Source organism: Panthera pardus, unplaced genomic scaffold (assembly GCF_024362965.1).
Source record: "Panthera pardus isolate Hobbes unplaced genomic scaffold, ASM2436296v1 HiC_scaffold_27, whole genome shotgun sequence".
NCBI classification, from domain to species: Eukaryota; Metazoa; Chordata; class Mammalia; order Carnivora; family Felidae; genus Panthera; species Panthera pardus.
Window position 1 is genome coordinate 32470863 of NW_026526843.1, and position 26029 is coordinate 32496891.

Genomic DNA, 26029 nt, shown 5'->3' on the forward strand with positions numbered 1-26029 from the left:
CACAATCAAAAGTCTATTATTTCCTACCTCCTTCCTCACCTCTCGCTGGCCCCGCCACGACAGCACTAACATCGGCACACGTCACTTATTAACATTACTTCAAGAGTTTTTACTCACAGCCCAGTTGGCCCGCTGAGATGACCTGGTAGAAAGGAACAGAGTAGCAGCGAAGGCTTTTGATCAACACAAAAGGATAGAAAAAGAGCTGAACAGTTAGCTAGAGATCAGAAAAGCCTGGAACTTAGGGGGAAAAAGAATGGAAAGCAAACCAGCGCCTATCGCCAGCACTGTGATTTGTTTTATAAATGTCAGCTCGGGGGCGCCCGGGTGGCTCAGTTGGTCAGGCGTCCGACTCCAGCTCAGGTCATGATCTTGCAGTTCATGGGTTTGAGCCCCACGTCGGGCTCTGTGCTGCCAGCTCGGAGCCTGGAGCCTGCTTTGGATTCTGTGTCTCCCTCTCTCTCTGCCCCTCCCCCACTTGCACTCTGTCTCTCTCCCAAAAATAAGTAAACATTAACAAAATCATAAATGTGAGCTCACAACAACCGCAAGAGAGAGGTCTTATTATCCTAATTTTTTAGAGTCGGGAATGAACACTCAAAGAGGTCACCCACCTTGACCAAAGTTATACAGTCTTTAAAGGCAGAGTCCGTTTTCTTTTCTTTCTATATGACATTGGTGCAAATATTCAGTCAATGTCTGAAAAACAGAAGAACCATGGCTTAGAAGTTAGGACGTTTGGAAACATTTGGAAGCTTACATGGTTTGGGAGGGGTGTCCTCTAACTGCCAAAATTTAACTAGCATCAGGAGGAATGGGCGAATTACATCAAGGTGCAAGCATTCACGACGTGGGCCCTCCCCTGCACCACGAGGACATCGGATCGAATGCTTACTCATATTTTCTTCCTATCCCTATCTAAGTTGGCAAGTCAGAAACCCGAGGTATATACATAAAACATCTGGCCTGGAACTTTAGTAGAGCCCCTATCAGGGCCCAAGTCCACAGCTATAAACTACTAAATGGATAAAGTTGCTTAGAAAACGAGACAAAGGAGTGATCTCTTATTGAGTGCCTTGGATGTGCCAGGCACTACGCGGGGTACTGCTTTCCGCTGTTGATTTAGTAGGGAGAGAGAAATACGGCTGGAGATCCACTGGTATCCTAGCTTCCTGTTGGCAAGACTTCACTGAGCGAGCCCCTAGTAGGAGCCGAGAGTTGTGAACAGGTGCTGAGGAGGTTGAAAAGAGTAGAAACGTCAAAAACAAAAGTGTGGGGCACCTGGGAGGCTCAGTCGGTTAAGCCTCCGGCTTAGGCTCAGGTCATGATCTCAGGGCTCATGAGTTCGAGCCCCGTGTCCGGCTGTCTGCTGTCAGCACAGACCCTGCTTCGGATCCTCTGTCCCTCTTTCTCTCTGCCCCTTTCCTGCTCGCGCACACTCTCTCTCTCTCTCTCTCTCTCTCTCTCAAACATAAACAAACATTTTTAAAAAGTGTGATTAATAACTCCGTGTCTGCCGTTATGCTAATTACACATACCTCTGTGTACTTCACAAAGAAACTTTGTAAATATCCATTACAGAAATGGACTAGAAATGGACTGTCTTATTGGCAGGTAATAATACAATGAATCCAATGAATTGTGAGTAGTGAGTTCAGTTCAGACAGGAGATAGGAAGAAAGAAACGAAAAGCGTCAATAACTAGGGACAGGAAAAGAGTGTACTTACCAATGCTCAGAGGAAGACACACTTCTGTTTGTAAAAGAGAACACATCCACTCAGAGTGTTGTGAACTAGCCTGCATTTGTAAGTCAGAGTAAATATGGGATATGTGCCTATAGGACTCATAAGAATTAACATATTTTCGCAGCGTTCAGGAAGGAGGAGAAAGAGTACAATAGAATTCCGATGAAACTTCTCCAGGGGTCAAAGGTGAGGGTTGGCTGGTGTAATAGAAACTCAGAAAGTTACACGGTAGTCTTGCCTCTGTCACCTAGAAGTTCCATGAAACTGAGAAAAATCACATCCCTCCTCTCTAAGCTTCAGTTCCCTCATCAAGGAAATGCACACAGAATTTTATTTCTATAATTCTGTGACAGTTTCTAAAAAGAGGCTAGATTTCATAAAATATGCCCTATACCTATAATGCATTGACTTGTACATATCATATTTCATGATCTCTGAGAAGCCATTAATTCTAAGACGTATTATTCTACGTGCCACTAAGGAAGGAAGGAAGGACACAGTCAATTATAATTACAAGGCACCAGAGATTTTAAGGTTCATCTTGATGTCAGAGCTTCTAAAATGTGAAAAAAAAATGCATTTCAGAAATGATGAAATACGGCAATTCATGCCAAGAAATTCTTAAATGGTAAGGGAACTAATTTCCTACCTGTAATTGTAAGTTGATACGCTATGGCTGAAAACTATTTGGGCAAGAAAATGAAAGAGAATTGAACAGCTCCTAACGCTGTGGCTTGTGGGACAACGGTAAGGAAAGAGAGGAAAGAAAAAATGAACAAGGCCGTGTGCTAGGTCATTTGCAAGCCTAATTTTGTCTGTCCCTACGAATAGCACTGAGACGTCAGTATTCTTCGGACACCCTCCGGCATTTTGGAAAAAGTGTGGGATTTCTATTCAGAGAGAGCTGGCTTCAAATCCAGGTGCGACCATTTGCTGAGTGATCTTGGATAAATCACTTAACCGCTTGAATCCCAGTTTCCTTGTTTTACTAAGAGGAAATACGATCTCCCTTGCGGATGTACTGTAAGGATTAAAGACAATGCATGCAAAGCATTCAACAAATATTAGCTATTGTATGTTACGGATGAGAAAGAGGCAACAAGAGGTCAAATGACCGTGGGTATGGAAGATGACATTCTAGTAAGCGGAGGGAACGTCCACCGTCTGTCGGACTTTCCCCAGGTCGTGCTGTAAAGCTAGGAGACGCCAGCATGCCTAGCACGATAATGTCGTGACCCGAGTCGCCCCAGGTTGACAGCGTTTGGGTGTTCTTGGCAAAAAAGAATTTTAAGCCCAGTGCAGAAAGAGATAATGGCCCGGATCTGGAGAGAAGCTAGGGGAGCGTTCAAGCAAAAGCATAGAGGCAGGCATTAGGCAATTTTAGTCCCAGCCAGGGTGGGAGGTTTCTGACCCTTTGCAATCACATCCAGTATATCTTGAGAGTCTTGCTTGAAGGAGTCACAAAAGCCGGCTGAAGTTGTCTCTTCTCTGAGCCTCGGTTTCTCTGCTGGCAAAATATGAGCGATCACACCGGCCCTTCCCTATTTCATGATATTTCACATACGCATCAAACGGGACAGATGAAGAAGCGCTACATGTAAACATCACGAATTATTATCAGGATGGCTTTTTAAAACTTGGACTATTGGGGCGCCTGGGTGGCTCAGTCGGTGGAGTGTCCAACTTCAGCTCGGGTCATGATCTCGCGGTCGGTGAGTTCGAGCCCCGCGTCGGGCTCTGTGCCGACAGCTCAGAGCTTGGAGCCTGCTTCCGATTCTGTCTCCCTGTCTCTCTCTGCCCCTCTCCCACTCACTCTCTGTCTGTGTCTCTCAAAAATAAAAATAAACATTAAAAAAAATTTTATAATAAATAAATAAATAAATAAAACATTAAAAAAATTGTAATTGTACTATCTGCTCACATCGATTCTTCAACAGAAGGGAAGCCTACAGATCCTTAGAGAAGGTGCTCCAAAGCCCAGGGAGTTGAAGGAAAAAGAAAAAAAAAAACAAACCCTGCTCCTTTCAGAATGTACTGCCCCTTTCAGGAGACACTTGAAAGGCAACTTTCGTGCAATAAACTGCCAAGCTAAGAAGAGTCTACTCCAGGCTGTGCCAAAAAACTCATGGTCTCACTTAAAATACCGCATTCTGTCCTTTGCCACAAAACCCCACACAGCTGTCTTAAAGTGCACATCTCACTTTCACTCCATTGAGAGAGTCTTGCTTGGTACAGGTGGTAAACACTGATGCATTTTGTTCGGAGCCTCTCTGATCCCCTCTCATCTAGTGATCAGGTGTCTTCTCTACTTTCAGTCTCAAACTTCAGATTCGGATCTAAACAGTGCCTAAAGGTAAACATACTGCATACATTCAAAATCACTGAAGAAAAACATGTCAGAGCATGCTCTATACAGCAAAATGTAGAAAACAACAGAAAGAAAGAGAAAGCAAAAGAAGAATGAAAGAGAAGGAAAGAGAGAAAGAGAAAGAAAGAAAGAAAGAAAGAAAGAAAGAAAGAGGAAGGAAGGAAGGAAGGAAAGAAGGAAGGAAGGAAGGAAAGAAAGACTGATGAATGGTTAAAGAAGGTGTGGCATATATATAATGGAATATTACTCAGCCATCAAGAAGAATGAAATCTTGCCATTTGCAACGACGTGGATGGAGCTAAAGTTGTATTAGGCTAAGCAAAATAAGTCACTAAGTCAAGAGAAAGACAAATGCCACATGATTTCACTCATAGGTGGAATTTAAGAAACAAAACAGATGAACATATGGGAAGGGTGGGGAAAGAGGAGAGAGGGAAACAAACCACAAGAGACTCTTAACGGCAGAGAACAAACTGAGGGTTGAGGGAACGGGGTGGGTGGGGGATGGGCGAGATGGGCGATGGGTACTAAGGAGGGCACTTGTGATGAGCACTGGGTGTTGTATGGGAGTGTCGAATCACTGAATTCTGCTCCTGAAACCAATATTGCACTATACATTAACTAAATAATATTTAAATTAAAAAAAAGAAGAAAAGAAAGCAGTAAGGAAGAAAAGAAAGAGAAACCATTAAAGTGACAACAAAACTTACAGACTTAAATTCACCTATTAGAAAACAAAAATCTTCACATTGGGTTAAAAATCAGAATAAGGGGCGCCTGGGTGGCTCAGTCGGTTCAGCGTCCCACTCTTGATTTCGGCTCAGGTCACGATCTCACAGTTCACGGGTTCGAGTCCCACATTGGGCTCGGCGATGACAGTGTGGAGCCTGCTCGGGATTCTCCCTCTCTCCCTCTCTCTCTGCCCCTCCCCTGTTTGCTCACTCTCTGTCTCTCAAAATAAATAAACTCGAAAAATCAAAATAAGACAGTGGAAAAAATATGAATAAATAATTATTAGATAAAAGCACACTATGTTCTTTTTTTTTAAATTTTTTTAATGTTTATTTATCTTTGAGACAGAGACAGACAGAGCGTGGACGGGGGAGGGTCGGAGAGAGAGGGAGGCACAGAATCGGAAGCAGGCTCCAGGCTCTGAGCCGTCAGCACAGAGCCCGATGCAGGGCTCGAACTCACGAACCGTGAGATCATGACCTGAGCCGAAGTCGGAGGCTCAACCGACTGAGCCACCCAGGCGCCCCAAAGCACACTATGTTCTATGTTCTATGTTCAGCATGCAAAACACTATACACTAAACTGTATAACCTTCGTAACAGTCCATGAACTAGACTCAACTCAATGAGGAAGCAGGGAAGGATTATGTAATTTGTCCAGGGCCACAATCAGTAAATGGCAGAGTCAGATTTTTAAATCCCGCCTGTCTATAGAAGGCAGCTACCCTTGTAGTGAGTACAGCATGACCCATAGAGGTGTCAAATCACTATGTCGTGCACCCGAAACTAACGTAACATTGGGGGTCAACTACACTTCAATGAAAAAAAAACTAAAAAATCATGTCTGTCAAATGCATAAGGATAAATAATATAAATAAGAACAATACAAGGTAATTTATTAGATACTGAACATTGTACCTTCCACAATAAAAGCGCGACTTCCTTCTGATTGATTAGACTGTGATCAGGTCCCCAAAGCACGAAACACACAGATCCCATTCTGTGACCACAATGCAGTAAGGCAGAAATCAACACAAATTCCAGAAAATTGAGTTATGAAAATAACAAATGCACTTCTAAGTAACTTATTGCTCAGAAAAGAAAATGAAAGGTACTATAATTATACCAATAATTTCTAAAAATAATTCCCAATGATTTAGAAACCCAGTGCTTTAGAAAACAACATATCAAAAGTATGGACTATTCCCATAGCTGTACTCACAATAATTCATAGCTATAAATATTCTTCTTATTAAATATGAAGAATGAAAGCATACATTACTTAGACTATAACTCAAAAAGCTAGCAAAGGACAAAACAGATCCAAAGAAAACAGAAATAAAGAATTAGTAAAGATTAAATCAGAAACTTATGATTTAGAGAACAGAAGAAATACTAGTCAAGTGTAATACAGAGAAGTAACAAATATAGGAAGTAAAGAATGCGAAAGGTAATGTAAACATAGCTATGGAAATAATTAAAAATTAAAAGAGAAAACATCTAGAAAAATTATAATAAATGCACAAGGAGAAATGCAAAATTTTACTGAAAACATTAAACCTGAGTTAAGAAGTATAAGTAAATTTAAATGCACACCTTATACCTGGTTCATGGACAGGAAAAGTAAACCCTTAAAATAATCTATACATTTAACATATCCCAATACAAATACTAAAAGGATATTTTTGGAACCAGCTAAGCTGATTCTCAAAATCAAACACACACACACACACACACACACACACACACACACAAATGAGGACATGACGATAGCCAGAAGAATACTGAAGATAATACCCACCAGAGCGATAACTAGCCTTAGCAGATTTTTTTTAATGTATTATAAAGCTCAACTAATTAAAACATTTTCACACCATGAACGAAGCGATAGACACAGTAGTGAAACCTAAGAGAGAGTCTAAAAATAGATGCTAATGACTCAGAAATTTAATAGAGGATGTGATATTTAAAATCAGTGTGTAGGGGCACCTGAGTGGCTCACTTGGTTAAGCATCTGACTCTTGATTTCGGTTCAGGTCATGATCTCACAGTTCATGAGTTCAAGCCCCAAGTTGGGCTCCAAGCTGCCTGTGCGGGGCCTACTTGGGATTCTCTCTCTCTGCCCTTCCCCTGCTTGTGCTTGTGTGAGCTCTCAAAATAGATAAACTGTAACACTTTAAAAGAAAAAAAAAAAAAGAAAGAAAGAAAAGCAGACTCCAGGCTCTAAGCTGTCAGCACAGAGCCTGACTCATGGCTTGAACTCATGAACCACGAGATCATGACCTGAGCCAAAGTCAGACGCTTAACCAACTGAGCTGCCCAGGCGTCCCTCAAAATTAATACACCTTTAAGATAAATAAATAGGGGCACCTGGGTGGTTCAGCCAGTTAAGCGGACGACTTCGGCTCAGGTCATGATCTCACAGTTTGTGAGTTCAAGCCCCGCTTTGAGCTCTGTGCTGACAGCATTGGAGCTTGGAGCCTGCTTCACATTCTGTGTCTCCCTCTCTCTCTCTGTCTCTCCCCAGCTCATGCTCTGTCTCTCTCGCTCGCTCAAAAATAAATAAAAATTTAAAAAATTAAAAAATAAATGGATAAAATCAGTGTTTAAATATCGAATTGTTTTGGGAAAAGGGACTGGCCATTGGGGGGAGAATAAGGCTGTATCTTTAACCAGAGAACCTAATCCTATATGTTCACTGGGCTTTGGCAACGTAATTGGTGACCATGAATTCTCCCATCCCACAGCATGGGGTTGTCACAAGCCACTAAGATAAATGCATTGAAAACTAGAAATTGTGTGGCATGGTCAAGGTAAGTCTGGGAAGGGGCAAGCGTAGGGAGCTACCCTGGCTTTACTTGGACAGTAGGAGTTGTGACTAAATGGTTGTATTAGTCGGGGTTCTCCCGAGAAACAGAACCAATGGGATGTATATACACATATATATAATCAAATAAGACATATCCGTAGGTACTTTACATTTACATATTTACATATAAATTTTACATTTCTCTAATAGATATAATAGTAAAATTGGCTCATGCTATTGTAGAGGCCAACAAGTCCCATGATCTGCCATCCATAAGCTGGAGCCCCAGGAACATCAATGGCACGATTCGGTCAGAGTCTGAAGTCCTGAGGACCAGAGAGAGGGTCAATGGTTGAAGTCCCAATCTGAGTACAAAGGCCCAAGAGCCGGGAGCCACGGATGATACAGGGCAGGAAGAGATGGATGTTCCAACTCAGGCAAAGAGGAAATTTCCCCCTCCCTCCTCCTTTCTGAAGACCTCTCTTCTGGTCTTCAACTGATTGGCTGATGCCCACCCGCTTGGGTGAGGGTGACCTCCTTTACTCAGTCTACCAACCCAAGTCCTAATCTCTCCCAGAAACGGCCTCACAGATACACTCAGGAATAATGTTTTTTTCCGGGTATGTGGGCATCCCTTAGCCCAGCCAAGCTGACACATAAAATTATCCATCACAGTGGTGGACGAGAGCCTTCTGATACAATGGCTTTAGGTTCCGTGTAGCGCTTAGCCCAGGGTGGGGCACATCCTATGAAATTCATAATTGGTTGACATCTAAATTGAAGTTCAATCTCATCATTCAACCAAATATGAACATGAAGCAAATTGCATCTATATCCAAAACTAGTTTAATCAAAACTTGATTAAAAGCAGCAACTGGTAAGGCACCTGGGTGGTTCAGTCAGTTCAGCGTCCGACTCCAGCTCACGTCACGATCTCGTGGTTCGTGGGTTCGAGCCCTGCGTCGGGCTCTGTGCTGACAGCTCAGAGCCTGGAGCCTGCTTTGGATCCTGTGTCTCTCTCTCTCTCTCTCTCTCTCTCTCTGCCCCTCCCCTGCTCACACTCTGTCTCTGTCTCTCAAAAATAAATAAACATTTAAAAGAATTTTTTAAAGTCATTTTTGACTGGAGAAGAATAGGTTGCCAAACTTCTGAAAAGCACATCTTAATAGGGCACAAATAATTCATTTATTCTTACAAACCCTCTTGTACTTCCCTAAAACGTAGTTTATTTGGTTTCGGGTATCTTCAAAAGCCAGGGTACTTCTGAACAAGGAACTTTATTTGCTTTTCTATTTAGTAGAGTTCAATTAAGCTCCACCCACCCCCCCCCCCAAGTCAGTTCCTGCAGTTGTCAAATATAGCTTAAAAAATTCCACTCTAAGGAGTCTTTTTTTTTTTTTAGGAATCATTTTTTAAAATGAAAGACTTGGTCAGGAAGAGGGACTGACACTATTTTAGTAAAAAGAATGAAATGAAACAAAATCCTACTGCCCGAGATTGAGAAGCTCAGGTTGACAGAAAGGTTCAAATAAACACTGATAAACCAAAAATCAGCATATTAGGACTGTAAAGCATAGGAATTCATTTTGAAATAGAAAATAATGATTCCTCTAGCCAAAACTTATCCCATTAGTAAACTCCCATAATATATGGTTTAGTATAATCTAGATTATTCTAGTGCAGCATAAAATATGTTATGCTAGTATACCATGATATAGTATAGTCTAGTATCCTATAGTATAATATAGATTACCTCTAAATAAATTTTCTCTTTCTCTCTCTATCCTTCTACACACACACACACACACACACACACACACACACTCCTACACACACGCTCACACCTGTGTGATACTGAAAATTCGTGTTCAAAGCCACATGTTCTTTCTTGCCGACTTTGAGAAAACTTAGTGTCACAGTGGGCATTCAGGACCTTCTTTGCCACTTCTGAAGGTAAATATTTCTCTCTAACTTTTCAAAGTGTATTCTTAAAGTGTTATGTCTTCCTGTCCATGAATGTTCTCAAATACAGATAGTTAGTATATTTCAGTGAAGAGTTTCTTTTTCATTCCTGAAACTGCCTCTTGTCTGATTCTAACTTAATCTAAATTGATTTATGTGAAAGTCAGGTAAGCAGACATCCCGAGGTGGAAACTATTTCAAGAAGATGACAGTGAGGAAACAGATTTAACAAGAGAGTCGATAATCACAGAGGTGTGAAAGTTGACATGAAATCAGGCTAAGAAAAGTCGTAGGTTACTCTGAATTCTTTTCAAGGCCTTCTTGTATCATACAGCAATAGTATTCCATGATGAATTTTTCCTGAAAGCAACATTGCGTTTATGGTCAACCATGTCAATTTCCGAAAACACATCGAGCCCGTAAACCCATCGGAATGAAACCCGTTAGAATGAGAAGAAATATGGTCAACAATAAAGCAAACATTTGTCTCCATACTAAGCTAGACTTTCATTAAGAAATAAGTCCTGCTTGATTTAGCTGTGGATCGGACTTAATAGTCCATAGCACTCTGATCAAGGGCAACAGACCTTACTAATAGTTGAATCAAGGTAGGTTATTTGCTACGTTGGACCGAGACGAAATCTGAGATAATAGAGCTGAGATTCCCACAACTGTAGTATTTATTCTGTCTTCTTTGCCTCTGGAACAGCATTTCTCAAGCTGAATTTTAACGGCACTATGGTTAAGAGATACTCCTCGAAAGATATGTTCTCAGGTCACCTATGGTCGCTATCTTTTCCATGTTCTATTCCCCCATTGGACATTCACCTTGCATACCAGCATACTTAAATTTCTAAGAACTCCTCCGGTAAAGAAACCTGTTTAGCCTAGCATTTGCCAAACTAATTTGACCACAGGGGTAATTATTAATTCAAGAAAGACCTTCGTAGTGGATGTTATAACGCACCTCAGATTCCACTTAAGGACCAAAGGGTTTATTCCCCAGCTTCTAGGAATGGGGGGCTGACTGCACTCAGCTGCCAGTCCTCTCCAGATACATCATCAGCTACAGAGAACTGCGTCTCCCAAGTTCACAACCCTTTCCCAGGGACCGCATGCATCCACGACTGGTCAAGGTGGAAGTAGAAAGCCCTGACGGCTCATCACAATGTGGGACGACTCTAAAGGAGATCCCAGTTTCAGAGCTCACCTTGGCATGGCTGAGGCCGTTGCTGGGACCGTTTCACAGTTGAACTTCTCTCTGTGACCGCTGTTGGTTTCTTCCCTTCTTTCCTTATTTCCCTTCTTTCTTTTCTCTTCCCTTGCACAGTTGTTGATCCTGAGAGCACCGCTTGATGAACTTCCTGAATGCTTACCTCTGTCTCAGAGTTTGCTTTTGGAAGAATCCAATCTACAAAACATTTTAGGACACTTAGGTCTAATGGAGACTACTGATGGAAGGAAAGAGGGAATCTACCCTAAGTCATGTGTGGAAAGAAGCCATTCCAGACTTGGGCAGAAGGTTTCTGGAAACCATAGAGTGAACAATGAACCTCCACTTAGTTTACTTTAATCAGCATCGATTGGAGCGCCGGCCGTGGAGTGCACCATGAGGAATCCAGAAACACGGCATTTCTTGATTCTAAACCAGTAATGTAGAAGCTGCGACAAAGGCGAAATCAATGTCAAACCTCCGTCTTCCTTTAATAAAAGTAATGTCTTGAGCCTATAAAAAACGTACACTTTTCTTTTCTAGTCGCTCCTGGCTTAATAATTTCTGCTCTATCTCAACTAAAGTCATGTCTATATAAAATTTATATATACATTTATATTTACACTTGGATCTATATATTTAGGAATACCATCTGTCTAAAATATAATTTATTGGGGCGCCTGGGTGGCTCAGTCGGTTGAGCGTCCGACTTCGGCTCAGGTCATGATCTCACGATCTGTGAGTTCGAGCCCCGCGTCTGGCTCTGTGCTGACAGCTCGGAGCCTGGAGCCCGCTTCCGATTCTGTGTCTCCCTCTCTCTCTCTGCCCCTGCCCCCCCCCCCCAGCTTGCACTCTGTCTCTGTCTCTCTCAAAAATACAAAATGTTAAAAAATTTAAAAAAATAAATAAATAAAATAAAATAAATAAAATAAAATAAAATTTATTAAGTATCAGGTATACATTAGATACAATTCCTGCCTCCAGGACAGCTGCAATTTTGTTGAAAACAAAACTAGATAAAGCGTTAAGCTTTTGGGTTTAGGCCAGCAGCTTCTGAACACGGTGTCATGATCAGCCGTAAAGAGTGTCACAAAGAATTTAGTACCAATAAAAATGTGTCAGCCTGTGAAAAGTACTCTTTAACCAGCAAGGGCCAATTTTAAGGTAATTGCTTTAATAATATTACTCAAATGAATCCAATATGCTTTCTTGAGTGAAAGAGAAAGTTGTTGCTAGCTTATCGAAAATTGTTCATAAGCCTCACCAAATCCGTGGAAGTTTGTCTTATAAGTGAATCCATCAATCACGTGTGATACGTGGGAGAGGCCCTCTGGTTTAGATCATAAATGCGATAAATTTCCATAGACTGGGGAGATCAGTTTGGACTAGATGCATATAGGAAGGCTACTGAAATGACGTTTGCTCTGTTCAGAAGCTAGCAAGCCTGGAGGTTGGCTTTGGCAATAAATCGATATATATTACTTGTACAAGTCTGGATCTGTAGGCTTGAAATATGGAACAGTTTGGTTGAACTCCTCTAAACTTTAGCATAGCTTTCTTCTATATATAATATGATTTTTAGCAAGACTTTACCTGTTGCCTTGCATTTGGGCAGCGAAATGTCATTTTTTTAAGAGAGAGAGAGAAAGAGAGAGAGCAAGTGAGGGAGGGGCAGAGAGAGCGGGAGAAAGAGAATTCCAAGCAGCCTCCACACTGTCAGCGCAGAGCCAGACACGGGGCTTGAACCCACGAACCGCGAGATCAGATGCTCAACCGACTGAGCCACCCAAGTGCCCCAAGGCTGTTGCTTTTTAAAAAGTGCCTTGAAAATTATGTAAAATCCCTGGAAAAATAAGTTCCCAGAAAAAAAAAAAAAGAAAAGAAACGAGACAGGAAGAGTCTACAGAATAGAATGAACTCAGGGCCGGAAACGTCGCGAAAACATTTCACATTTGTCCCCCACTGGGGGACAACTGCCCAAACAAGTTATCAGTATGTTCCGTGGTGGTTGGCATGGTACAAGACATGGAAGAAATGCACCATACACATGACTTGGTTGCTAAGGAAGAGTGTGCTTAGCTGGAAGCCGAGCCCAGGACTGAAGAGGAAGACGGCGTAGGAAGGACACAATTCACAATGTAAATTGTGAAGACAGGTTAGGACGTGTTAAGGGGGATGCTGTGAAAGGGAGGCATTAAGGAGGGGGAATGAAGGCCTCAGAAGAGAGTCAAACGATGGGGCGCCTGGGTGGCTCAGTTGGTTAAGCATTCAACTCTTGATTTCGGCTCAGGTCACGATCTCACAGTTCTCCAGGTTCGAGACCCACGTTGAGCCCCATACTGAGCCCCGTGGCGGGCTCCTCACTGCTGACAGTGCGGAGCCTGCTTGCGATTCTCTCTCTTACCCTCTCTCTGCCCCTCCCCCATGTGCACTCTTTCAATCTCTCAAAATAAATAAGTAAATTTTACAAAAAAAGAAGAGAGTCAAGTGTAGGAGGAGAACAAAGAAAAAGGCTGCATGGAGGCAGCATATATATGATCATTTTTTTAATGTTTATTTATTTTTGAGAGGCAGAGAGAGATAGAGCATGAGTGGGGGAGGGGAAGAGAGAGAGAGGGAGACAGAATCGGAAGCAGGCTCCAGGCTCCCAGCTGTCAGCACAGAGCCTGACACGGGGCTCAAACCCACAAACCGTGAGATCAGGACCCAAGGGGAACTCGGGCGCTTAACTGACTAAACCACTCCGGCGCCCCCTAGCCAACTTGAATTTAAATAAATAAATTTTAAAAGAAAAAAAGATCTCTAGAAGTCACATTTAGAAAGCGAAAATGGACAGCTGTGAAATTAATCTTACTCACGTTTTATTTAACCCACATATCCCAAGTATTACCATTTTAACCCATAATCAATATTGAAATCCAGACATTTTATATTTTTCTGTATGAAATCAAAACCAGTGTGTATTTCATCATCTCAGCTGCACTCACCACATGAGCGCAGTGACTGCCATATTGGACAGCATGGTTCCAGAACAAAACAGACTAAAATAAAAAACAGAAAGATTACTGCCCTCGAAAAGATGTTCTCCGCCAGAACCTATCTGCAGTGCGGCCTGAAGCGGAATTTACCACCTTCCCCCAAACAGTGGCCTGAGTGTTTCACTCAAGAAAGAGACAGCGATTTTAGGGGCATCCGGGTGGCTCAGTTGGTTAAGCTCCAACTCTTGACCTCAGCTTAGGTCATTATGTCACGGGTTCGTGAGTTCGAGCCTCACATCGGGATTCTCTCCCTCCCTCTCTCTCTGCCTCTGCCCACTCTCTCTCAAAATAAATTTTTAAAAAGGAGAGAAACAGCAATTTTTCCTCCTAAACAGCCATACAGCATATCTACCACGCAAGCACCGTTAAAGAATTACAGTAAAACTTCTGTGCAGTCTTCAGGCTGCCTTATCCTGTGAATCACCAGATTGGCCATTGGGACTGAATTGGCTGGCCAGTTCGGTTGCCCTATCCAAGTATCTGGTCAGCCACTTGGTCAAATAGAATCACCAAGTAGAATTAACAGTGTATTTATTTGCTTCCATGTGGTACAGCAACAGCATTATGTCGAAAAAAAAAAAAAAACCAAAACAATACAAAGACCTTAATTTAAAAATGCTTTATTGTTACAAAATGCTAACCATCATCTGAGCTTTCTGTGAGTCATAATCACTGATCACAGATCACTGTAACAAATATAAAAATAATGAGAAAGTTTGAAATATAGTGAGGGGGCGCCTGGGTGGCTCAGTCGGTTGAGCGTCCGACTTCGGCTCAGGTCATGATCTCATTGTTCGTGGGTTGGAGCCCCACATCGGGCTCTGTGCTGACGGCTCAGAGCCTGGAGCCTGCTTTGGATTCTCTGTCTCCCTCTCTCTCTCTCTGCTGTCCCCCGCTCAGGCTCTCTCTTTCTCTCTCAAAAACAAATAAACATTTAAAAAAATTGTTTAAAGAAATATAGTAAGAATTACCAAAATGTGACACAGAGACACAAACCACAGACCTTCAATTTGTTAAGAAAAAAACCCCACAGTGTCTGCTAAACACAATAAATCGAAGCACAAGAAAAAGAGGTATGCCTGTAGTGGATAAAATCAAGGGTTCTAGAAAGAGAAAAAGGCAGATTCCAATTCTGGCTCTGCGTGGGAACAGCTCTGTGGCCTTGGGCTCCTTGCACCTTGGTTTGCTCATCCGTAAAGTAGGAATAATTATAGCTCTTACTTCCTCCAGGTGCTCTGAGGCTTTACAGGAGATAATTCATGTAAAGCTTCTAGCCCTATCCAGAAGAAAGGAACACTCGGTATTAAATATTGTTGTCATAGTTGTGACAAATTCTCTGAGCACATGGGTTCCGGCCAATATCTAGAGTCACTGGTTGAAGATGTAATTGTCGCATTTTTTTTTTTCTGTTGGAGCCTCAGTGCTTTACTAAATGTCTTTCTGTCTATAGTGAAACACGCGAAATGTGTCACCAGCATTATTAGACCAGACACTGGAAAGAACTCCATTCAAACTCGTTTGAAACTTTTTTTTTTGGTTTTGGTTGCACTTTTTGTACGGCTCGGTGAGGAATGATCCTGTTACAAAGGAGTCCCTGCTAAGAAACAATATTTCCTGGGTCTAAGGAGGCCATCAGGACCACATTTGGAGTTTTTATTTAGGTCACTATGCATTTCCCATGACGTATAGATTTCAATTGAGGTACCTTTGGCTACCAAAGCCCTCTGCTTAAGTTAGCAAAGGATTGAATTAAAATACTAATAAAAGTAAATGTTATCTTAATGGGCATCACGGCAATTATATAACAGCCTAAATCCTATATACATAGAAACTTAGGACAAGAAGCTGATTATGATCACGAATAAATAGATATTAGCCATAGGTCAGACTTCCTTTCCTTTCTTTTTTTTTTTTTTTTTTTTTTGCCTTGTGACCAAAATAGTTTCATATAAACAAAATAATTTTTCTTCCTTATCTTCCTGTTCCTTCTGCCATATTAATTAAGATTTGACATGTCCCCATATACTGTTTATGGCAAAATGAGATGAGTAAACTGATTCAAATCAAACAGCTGACTTTTTACCCCAATCCCATGCCAAAGACAAATGGAACTTTCGAGAGTTTGGAGGTTTGAGTTTATCTACACGTTATTCTTTGCTTTTCACTTGCAAGTATCTCAGTATAATTTTAGCTTTATGCATTTTGTAGTGATCGGATATGTAAGGGACTTTTGGAGAGTTTGGGTTAGTGCAGTATAAATGTTATGTAAGTCTTTAAAAAAAAAACGACAGAGGGGATATCAGTGCAAAAGTGAATAAATCTACACCTATCTTACAGGCCTATGATGTTTTAAATGGTCTTTGCAAAGTTGACCATAGCCCAACACAAAAGATTCAATTACAGAGAAATACAGAAATTGAAATAGGCACAAGTGTGGGATTAGGGCCCCTAACTTTAGCCCTGGCTCTAAGTAAGATTGTTCTGGGGAAGGGAAGGCAATTTTTGGTCCTTACTCTCCAATGTTTTCCCACACCCAACCAAAAAAAAAAAAAAAAATGAGAATAGGAAACTGGTTGGATTACACCAGTAACAGCTCTGCTTCATATGTGGTTTATGTACATTTGAGTGACCAGACACACGTATCTGGAGGCTTAATGCAAATAATCCAAGACCTGTGCCTTCAAATCGTTCACCATCTAAGGGTGGACGACCCGGAGACGTCAAGGACTTAGAGTAATTTGAGAGACAATGACAACCCGACTTGTCTCGCTCTGCCTTATTCTGGAGTAGAGTGAAAACGTAATGCCAAGTTAGCTTGGCCACAGACACATCCTCTAACTCGTGGAAGTTTTCTCCCACCCACACCCTGGATAAGTCATCATCATCCACAACATTATCATCTTGCCATATTCACAGCACAACTTCAAGGATTGTTATTCACATCTCGAAAGATGCACTGCCCCCGTGGCCCAAGCTTAGACCAGTGCTCCTCAATAGTTGTAATAAAAATCACCTGGGGATCCTCTTAAAAACACGTATTTCTGGACCCTACGTCCAAGGGTTTTGATTTAGTGGCTGTGGGGTGGAGCCCAAGATTTTGCATTTCTAACAGCTTCCCAGGTGACCCTGATGATGCTGGCTCAGGGACCACAATCTGAGTAGCACTGATCTATTTTATTTTTTTATTTTGAGAGAGAGAGAGAGAGAGAGTGCATGCATGTGCACACATGAAAGCAAGGGAGGGGCAGAGAGAGAGAGGGAGGTAGAGAGAGAGAATCCCAAGCAGGCTCTGCACCATCAGCACAGAGCCTGACTCGGGGCTCAGTCTCATAAACCAGAAGACCATGACCTGAGCCAAACTTGAGAGTCAGACGCTTAACCCACCGAGCCACCCAAGCGCCCTGAGGATCACTGATCTAAAATTTCCTTCACTCTCTAATATTCTCTCTTCCTTCCGTCCTAGCTCAGGTAAGGCACGTATCCTTCCCCCTTATCGAGTAAAACCCATCGCTTTCACTCCAATCCCATCCCAATATCAATTATCTGCTGTATTAGTTAGGATTCACTTCAGCTGCAAGTGATGGAAAACCCAAAACAGTAGTGCTTTAGACAAGATGAAAGATCCCTCTGAGATACACATAAGCAGCCCAGGACTGGCATATTATTAGCTCCACAAGCATCAGGTCACAGATTCCTTCTATCTTGTTCTTCCATTCCCATCATCATGCTTTCACCTCAAAGTCTATCTCATAGGTCAAGAACTATAGCCCTGGCCATTAGGTCCACATTCCAGCCAATAGGGGAAAAAAGGATAAAAGGCACACTCCTTCCTTTTAAGAACACTTTCCGGAAGTGCACACCTCACTTCTGCTTATCTCCCGTAGGCCAGAACTTCGTTATATGGCCACGCCTCGCTGCAAAGGGGATTGGGAAATACACCTTTGCACATGCCCAGATAAAATATGAGGTTTGAGGAGGGGAGGTGGAGGGGGATGGGCTAAACGGGGGATGGGCATTGAGGAGGGCACTTGGCAGGGGGGTGAGCACTGGGTGTTATATGTAACTGATGAATCACTGGGTTCTACTCCTGGAACCAACAATACTGTACTGTATGTTAACTTAAATTTGCATAAATGAATTAAAAAAATAAAAAAAAAAAAACCATGGGGCGCCTGGATGGCTCAGTCGGTTAAGTGCCTGTCTCTTGGTTTCGGCTGCGATCCTGATCTCACAGTTTGGTGAGCTTGAGTCCCGCATCAGGCTCTGCGCTGGCAGCCCAGAGCCTGCTTGAGAATCTCTCTCCCTCTCTCTCTGTCCCTCCCTCACTCGCGTTGTCACTGTCTCCCTCAAAATAAATAAATAAACTCAAAACATTACGTGAGGTTTCTATAACTAAGGAAGGAGAGGACAGATACTGAGGTACAATTGGCAGTCTCTATGACCCCCCCTTGATATTTATCTTTAACCTATAATTTCTTCAAGTTCCTTTTTCTAAGTCTATAAATACTCTAAAAATGTACTTCAGTAGTACTCCTTCCATTAGCTGCCACCCAACCTTGCCTCTTCTTTTACTTCCAAACTTGACAAGGGGCACCTGGGTAGCTTAGTCGGTTGAGCGTCCGACTCTTGATTTTGGCCCAGGTCATGATCTAGAGGTTGGTGGGTTCGAGCCCCATGTCAGGCTCCACGCCCTGACAGTGCAGAGCCTGCTGGGGATTCTCTGTCTCCTTCTCTCTGTCCCTCCCCCCTCTCAAAATAAATAAATAAACTTTAAAAAATAAATGAAAAACATTATAAACTTGTCAAAAACCAAGAATTTATTTCTCTTGCTTATACTTTGTGACCACCCTCTTACTCATCAGCACCTTGTAATCTGGCTAAGACGCCATTGCCATTGAAACTACCTTCTGCTATATCACCAGTGATTTCCTTATTCCCAAGTCCATAGACTTCTAAGTCTTTGTAATACTTCCCTACGTCTGAATTATTGTCGTGGAAAATAATATGGTAAAGCTAAGAAAACATGGCAAATAAGTAGTTAGCTATCAAAGGAGAGAGTCTTACATCAGGCATCTTGTATTTTCCATGCAATCCTAAAAAATCTTGCCTCTAAGAGGAATATTTTGACTCAATATGTGTCATAATAATTTTTCTTGTGAAGTGTATGTAGAGATAGGCACTTCAAAATAAGTCCACTTAGGCATAAATAAAGATCTCACACAAATACATGTGAAATTAGATAATAAAATGTTTCAAAGGAAATGCTGTATATAACAAAGTATGTGGCACACACAGAAAATTATCTTGTTTAACTTGTTTTTCAACTGTCTAGTATTACCTGCACTTGTCAATCTGCTGATATTTTTAATGCATTACACTCATTGCACCTTTGTATCCCAGAGTTCTTTCACTCAACTTTAACCTGACATGATTGCTGCAGCGAATATTAATAATAATAGCAAGAAGAAGGAGGAGGAGGGGGAGAAGAAAAAGAAGAAGAAGAGGAAGAAGAAGAAGAGAAGAGGAAGAAGAAGAAGAAGAAGAAGAAGAAGAAGAAGAAGAAAAAGAAGAAGAAGAAGAAGAGGAAGAAGAAGAGGAAGAAGAAGAAGAAGAAGAAGAAGAAGAAGAAGAAGAAGAAGAAAGAAGAAGAAGAAAGAAGAAGAAGAAAGAAGAAGAAGAAGAAGAAGAAGAAGAAGAAGAAGAAAGAAGAAGAAGAAGAAAGAAGAAGAAGAAAGAAGAAGAAGAAAGAAGAAGAAGAAGAAGAAGAAGAAGAAGAAGAAGAAGAGAAGAAAGAAGAAGAAGAAGGAAGAAGAAGAAAAAAGAAAAAGAAGAAGAAGAAGAAGAAGAGGAAGAAAGAAGAAGAAAAAGAAGAAGAAGAAGAAGAAGAAGAAGAAGAAGAAGAAGAAAGAAGAAGAAGAAGAAGAAGAAGAAGAAAGAAGAAGAAGAAGAAGAAGAAGAAAGAAGAAGAAGGAAGAAGAAGAAAAAAGAAAAAGAAGAAGAAGAAGAAGAGGAAGAAAGAAGAAGAAGAAAGAAGAAAAAAAGAAGAAAGGAAGAAGAAGAAAAGGAAGAAGAAGGGGAAAAGAAAAGGGGGCAAAGGAGAATTTTTGTGGAAAATTGGATTTTCCTGAGTTCTCAAAAATGTCCAAGGCTGGTGAGCCAAATAATTAGAGAAAGACAGACTGTGTGCACATATAAAGCCTATGGTTTTGTAGTAAACCCAATTTGTTTTGGAGCCCCTTGACTGCAGAAGTGAGACCCTGTAAATTAGTCAAGCTCGATGGACCCAAACCATGGCTCAAAAGGAGTGTACAATCTCCGGCACCTGTTTGTTATACTTAGAAACCTTGCTCTCTGACCATCTCTGATCTCTGCACATCGAACTTCTGACTCTTATCTGGCTATTATTATGGAACTTAGCATTAATCAGCCCTTTATTCTATGTTCTGATTTGGGCTCCTCCCTGCTTCGTGGGTCTATCTCCGTAATTTCACTCCTGGATTCAAATTCTTGACTCTGTAGTTATACCTCATCTCCTCTCCTATTTCCACTTCAGCATGGACACTACCTGGCAATACTGGGCTCCTCAAGTTCAAGCTCAGTGGTACTTCACCCTGGCTGCATGTTAGAATCCCACAGAAAGACTTAAATACTATCACTGCCTGGGCCCCATCCCCAGTATTCTGATTTAAGGTCGGAGATGAGACCAGGGATTGAGAGCTGTGAAAGTTCTCCATGTGATTCTAATCTAATCTGCAGCCAGGTTAGAAAATTACCATGCTGGCTTCCTTTTCTGTTAAAAGTAACTCTGGACTCTACTTAGGGCGCCACTCAATTACCCTTTCCTGGCACCAGACCACACTGCCTTCAGTGGTCCCGTGGAGCTCAGCAAACACAGGTGCCAGCAACAATCCGTTAGATCTAAGGTAGTAATCCATTTATTCAAAAAACACTGGACAAGCGTTTACTCTTTTCTAACTGCTCAGAGAAAACTAGAATGTAGTCCCTTTCCTCCAGACCCGTACATGCTAGTGGGGGAGGCAGCAAGGAGACCCACGATTATAGCAATATGATAAGTGGTATGGATAAAATGCTATGGGAATACACAAGAGGAGGCAACTACCTCTCTGTAAAAGTCTTGGAAGTCTTCCGGAAGCACATTTGAGTCTCAAGGAGTAAACGGAAGTTTGCTGGCAAGGCAAGAGAAGATTGGGATTCCAAGCAGAAGGGACAGTCTAAGCAAAAACACAAAAGAGATTCTGCATACATATACATACATTGTTTAAATTTTTCATTGAAGAAGAGCATGAATTCTAAGACAATCCTAAGTCGTTGGGAGTATTTCATATGCTTTTTTATTTTTCTAATAGATTTTTTAAGTTTATTTATTTATTTTGGGAGAGAGAGAGAGAGAGAGAGCACAGCAGAGACAGGAAGAGAGGGGGGAGAGACAGAATCCCAAGCAGGCTCCGTGCTGTCAGCCCAGAGCCTGATGTGGGGCTGGAGCTCACAAACCTTGAGATCGTGACCTGAGTCGAAGTCAGACGCTTGACAGACCGAGCCACCCGGGTGCCCCTGAACAGTATCCATTGACTGCAAAGTGCTATATTATCCTTGTGAGCAAGACTAAATCACCTTGATGGCCCTCCAAAAGGCAAGGACTGATAAAGCTCTGACGGGAAAAATAAGGATTACCCCATGACATTTATTTTTAATATCATTTCAGCTTGTTTGCAAATTCCGACTTTTGGGCAATGCACACGATTACAACACCCTTTAAGTTGGTTTGCCTTTCTGTATGACTAGTTGGCAACCAAATCGATGCAATTCTTCTTGGTTCTTCCCTCTCAACTCTGAAGTATTTGTCCTTGGGATTAACTGACTCCAGCCCTCATCTAAAGACACAATCTTCTATCCTCGAGGTGCACAGCTTCAGGACTTTCCTATCGCCGCATACGCAAAACGCCTGCGCGGCAACAAACTGGTTAAACGTTTGTGTAACGGACAAGCCAGTTTGGCGACAGAAACATGTGTCCCTAGCACTTATGTTGCCTCGTTACTTGGTCTTCATCCCTGAGAACCCCAGGCAACATATTCTTGCAAAAGGTCCCAGGGCCCACCCTTCAAAAGACATCTGAGACAGCAGTGAGGTTCATACCCTTATACACTTTTGCGTTTCTTCGTCAAAATCAAAATCCTGCCAAACTGTCCCTGTTATTTATTGATTTAGTTAGCTACTTAGTTAGTTATTTCGAGAGAGAAAGAGCGTGCCCGTGAGAGGTGGAGGGGCAGAGAGACAGGGAGGGAGAGAATCCCAAGCAGGCTCCGTGCTGTCCACGTAGAACCTGGTGTAGGGCTCGATCTCACGAACTGTGAGATCGTGACCTGAGCCGACACCGAGAGTCGGACATAACTGACTGAGCCACAGGGTGCCCCTGTTCCTGGGTTTTGTTTTGTTTTTTATCTTCCTACTAGGTTTAGTGGTGTATTACATTCAAAACTTTCAAGTTAAAAATTGAAAAGAGAGGCTTTTATGACCCAGAAGTGTCTTCAACAGGCCCTTTGTGTTAGGTTAGTACAAGATGAGCTGGACTAGGGAAAGGAGGAACTTCTTCCTTGGACCCCAAGTCAGGGAGGGTATGCTTGACCAGGATCCAAACAGTTATTTTCCAGAAAGAAGCTTTAGTGGCACAAAGGGTTAATGACAAAAACTACCAGAAGGGAAAAGCCAACAAAGTATTACAGGAACGAGGAAGAAGGTGGGTGGCTAAAAGCAAGGGGGAGATTATGACAACCCAAGATTAATTAGAGCAGCTTTTAAAGATGTCCAGTCATGGCCTAGCTTTCCAAGTTATTAGAGGGGCCAGTGAAACAGGCTACCTTCAGTCTCTTCTTCCCAAATGTCTACCTGAACTTCACTTCCCTTTTATTATACATCAGTTCCTCAGTAAATTTCAGTAGTTAACTGACACGGGACCTATTTAAACAGAATTATTAATAGTTGACTTCATTGCCGATACGCCATGTAATAAGGCGTGTCCAATCATTTTCCCCCAAGTGTAATAAAGTCTATGTTTCCTTTCCTACTTACAGTTATTGGGATGGTAAATAAAGATAGGTGATATCTCAAACATCACAATAAACTCTAAGCAGTCTCAAACAACCCCTATATAGAACTTCTAGTACTCTCAAACAACTCCTGTATAGAATTTCTAGTACAAAAGGGCAATATCCCATAATTCTTCTTATTTTATTTTATTTTTTATTTTTTTAAAATTTACATCCAAATTAGTGTATAGTGAAACAATGATTTCAGGAGTAGATTCCTTAGTGCCCCTCACCCATTTAGCCCATCCCCCCTCCCGCCACCCCTCTAGCAACCCTCAGTTTGTTCTCCATATTTATGAGTCTCTTCTGTTTTGTCCCCCTCCCTCCCTCTTTTTATATTATTTTTGTTTCCCTTCCCTTATGTTCATCTGTTTTGTCTCTTAAAGTACTCATATGAGTGAATATCCCATAATTCTTAATATATGCATTAGCCTGTTTTTTTAATCTTCCCTACATGATTTAATAATGTGTTTCAAAAATAAAGAAGTATGAAATTCCCACCTTCTCCAGCCCAACTTTCATTACATTGGTTTATTTAGGCTACCAAAGATTTTTTTTTTTAAGTTTATTTATTTTTGAGAGAGAGAGAGCAGGGGAGAGGCAGAGAGACAGGGAGAGAGAGAATCCCAAGCAGGCTCTGCACTGTCAGCACCGAGCCCGGTGTGGGGCTCGAACTCACAAACCGTGAGATCATGACCTGAGCTGGAACCAAGAGTTGGACACTTAACCAACTGAGCTACCCAAGTGCCTCTAGGCTACCCAAGTTTTCAACACTGCAGAAGGTGTAGGTAAGTATTTCTTACCAATAATTACAATAAACCAATTTTAAAAATACTAAAAACTTGCTTTACATGGAGTTGCATAACTTTTGTAAAGTTTTAGTAAAACTCTGATTTCCTTAAGACTATCCCTGTAAGTTGGGTAAGGCCAGTACTTTTGTCCCATTTATAGAGGTAACTAAGCCCAGAGACATTAAAGACACTCGTTCTGAGATTCTATTATTTGTACTGTAAATCCAAGCACATGTGATGGTCATGAAATCTTGAAAAACATTAAATTATTCACATAAGAATTTTAGCACAACCCTTGATCCATAGTATGTACTCAGTAAAACCTGCTATCAATTACATACACTACTTACACCCTTTATAACGAAATTAGTGATCTTGTCACTAAGATCCAAAAGCTGATGTTTCAGGACAAGTTTAAGAGAAATACAAAAGCTTACTAAGGATCCAACAGAGCGATGCCCAACATCTGGTCGGAGGCCAAATAATTTAATCAAGTATGTTCAAACCCCTGTAAGAACAGAGTAAAACATCCATGCACCAGTCAGTCATGTCATGGGGTCAAAGTCTTTTCTCAATGGTGTTGTTCTGGAATCTATCCTAGGAGAAAAAATATCCAAAATACAGGAAAATTTTTATGCACAAGAATGCTCATGACCTGTTTTATAAAAGCAAAAGGTTGGGGAAAAGCTACATGTATGAGAGATGAGCCATTGTACATGCCCTAAGATATTATTAAAAGGAATATACAGGGGCTCCTGGGTGGCTCAGTCAATTAAGCGTCCGACTTCAGCTCAGGTCACGATCTCACGGTCCGTGTGTTCGAGCCCCGTGTCGGGCTCTGTGCTGACAGCTCGGAGCCTGGCGCCTGCTTCGGATTCTATGTCTCGCGCTCTCTCTCTGCCCCTCCCCTGCTTATGCTCTGTCTCTCTCTCACTCAAAAATAAATAAAACATTAAAAAGGTTTTTTCAATTAAAAAAAAAGGAATGTACAACATAGGGAAATTATTACCATGTTATAATTCTTAAAAAATCTCCCTATAAAAAGCTTTAAAAAGCTCCCTATAGTCCCCCTTCCTGGCGGTGATGATCTCCCCATGAGAACATCCCCTCCCAAAGGGCCTCCTCCACCCGCCCGGGGAAGAGGAGAAGAGGAAACACAGGAAGAAGCTTATGGTGCAGAGCCCCACCTCCTCCTTCATGGACGCGAGGTACCCAGGATGCTCCAAAACTACCACCATCTTAAGCCGTGCCCAAATGGCAGTTTTGTGTGTTGGCTTCTCCGCTATCCCTGGCAACCTGCAGGAGAAAAAGCAAGGCTTGCAGAAGGATGCTCCTTCAGATGGAAGCAGCGCTAAAAGCACCCTGAATCAAGAGGAATGGGCAGGGCACCTGGGTGGCTCAGTCGCCGATAGGTTGGTTTCCACTCAGGTTATGATCTCACGGTTAACGAGTTCTGTGCTGACAGGGTGCAACCTGCTTGGGATCCTGCCTTCCTCTCTTTCTGCCCCTCCCTTGCTTGCTCTCTCTCTCTCTCTCTCTCTCTCTCAAAGTAAACAAATAAATTAAAAAAAAAAAAAAAGATGAGCGGGAAACTATCCCAATAAACACATTTTGGATTAAGTAAATAAATAAATAATAAATCTCCCAGGGTGATCTCATTTAGGTATAAGATCCACAGAAAAAGCAGGAAATCTGCCAAAATATTAAGTATGGTTATTTATTGAGTTTTAGACTATCATAGCTTTCAGTGTGTACACTTTTTAAATCTCACAAATTCCCCCCAAAGCACAGTGGAAAATAAATGCCAGTTCTTAAACAAGTGAATAAGCCTGGTGGTCATCCCGTTTCCTGTTACCAAAATGACTTTGCGTGCCTCGTATCCATGACACAAATATCTACATGAGCGATTCTCCCCGCTCTGGGACGTTTGCTATGCCTGCTGACCCCGGCCACCTCTTTGGGCTTTAGTGAGAAGCCACCAGGCTCAAAGTAAAATACCGTTCCGGTCTGAGTATTTCAAAGAGAGATGCATGGAATATTCGGAGACTTGGCTCACCTTTGTGACATTGGCTATGCAGCTATCTAGTGACGTTCAGATCTGCATCTACTGTCTGAATTTTCGGGCTGTTGTGCTATGCACACAGATGGTCTCTCAGTTGTCTGCCTCCTCGATTGCTCCCAATCAAGATCTGCTTCCACTAAAGCCAAAAAGCAAAGCTGGTAAATGGCTGTTTACCCTATTGGGATAAGAAGGGAAGGAAGCTGT

The 26029-nt window shown here is 41.9% G+C and overlaps 1 pseudogene; it reads left to right on the top strand.

Annotated features, from left to right (window-relative positions):
• LOC109250696 (40S ribosomal protein S27-like) overlaps positions 1-25118 on the top strand; it is a 61057-nt pseudogene extending 35939 nt beyond the window's left edge.
• Positions 25119-26029: the final 911 nt, after the last annotated feature.